Genomic DNA, 596 nt, shown 5'->3' with positions numbered 1-596 from the left:
CGCAAAGCACAGGACAAATGATTGAAGTATCGACTGTCCCTCAGTTAGCATTTCTTTCATTGTGCAAATGAAGGTGACGGGTTAATTAATGATGCTTTTCCATGAAAACAACACAAAAGTTTAAGAAAAAAACAGACGGTGACTGGCAGGTGAGCGTTGCTTCTGACACCTGGTGGGAATGGACGGGGATTTTAATGCCCCTTGTGTTGTTAAAGCTTCATATAGAGGAACATCTCAGACACATTGTGTAGGCCTCGTGGCGCAACGATAGCGCGTCTGACTCCAGATCAGAAGGTTGCGTGTTCAAATCACGTCGGGGTCACTGTTCTTTCAGAATTAATATTTTCTTTGCTGTTTGGCAAGAACCAGACCCTTGTTCCAAGGTCTGTCTCATTGTTTCCCCGGTGTCAGGCAGAGATACGCCTGCTGCCCTCATTTAATTCATGTGACAGGACACAACAGTTCAAAATCAACTTGCAGGTGGCCACACACACCGCCGAGCGGTCGAAGGTGCTGTGATTAGATCGCAGTTTTCTCTGGAGGTGTGGGTTCGAATCCAACTTCTGACATTTCTTATTTTTAATCATGAAGCGAAA

General features: G+C 45.3%; 1 non-coding gene across 1 annotated transcript; it reads left to right on the top strand.

The window, feature by feature from the left end:
• Positions 1 to 250: 250 nt before the first annotated feature.
• Positions 251 to 322, top strand: trnaw-cca (transfer RNA tryptophan (anticodon CCA)). The gene has a single exon. It is a non-coding gene; the product is annotated as a tRNA-Trp (tRNA).
• Positions 323 to 596: the final 274 nt, after the last annotated feature.

The sequence above is a fragment of the Pristiophorus japonicus genome, unplaced genomic scaffold (genome assembly GCF_044704955.1).
Source record: "Pristiophorus japonicus isolate sPriJap1 unplaced genomic scaffold, sPriJap1.hap1 HAP1_SCAFFOLD_42, whole genome shotgun sequence".
In the NCBI taxonomy this organism is placed as follows: domain Eukaryota; kingdom Metazoa; phylum Chordata; class Chondrichthyes; family Pristiophoridae; genus Pristiophorus; species Pristiophorus japonicus.
Note: the sequence above shows the minus strand (reverse complement) of the source record. Positions and strands in the feature narration are given on the sequence as shown.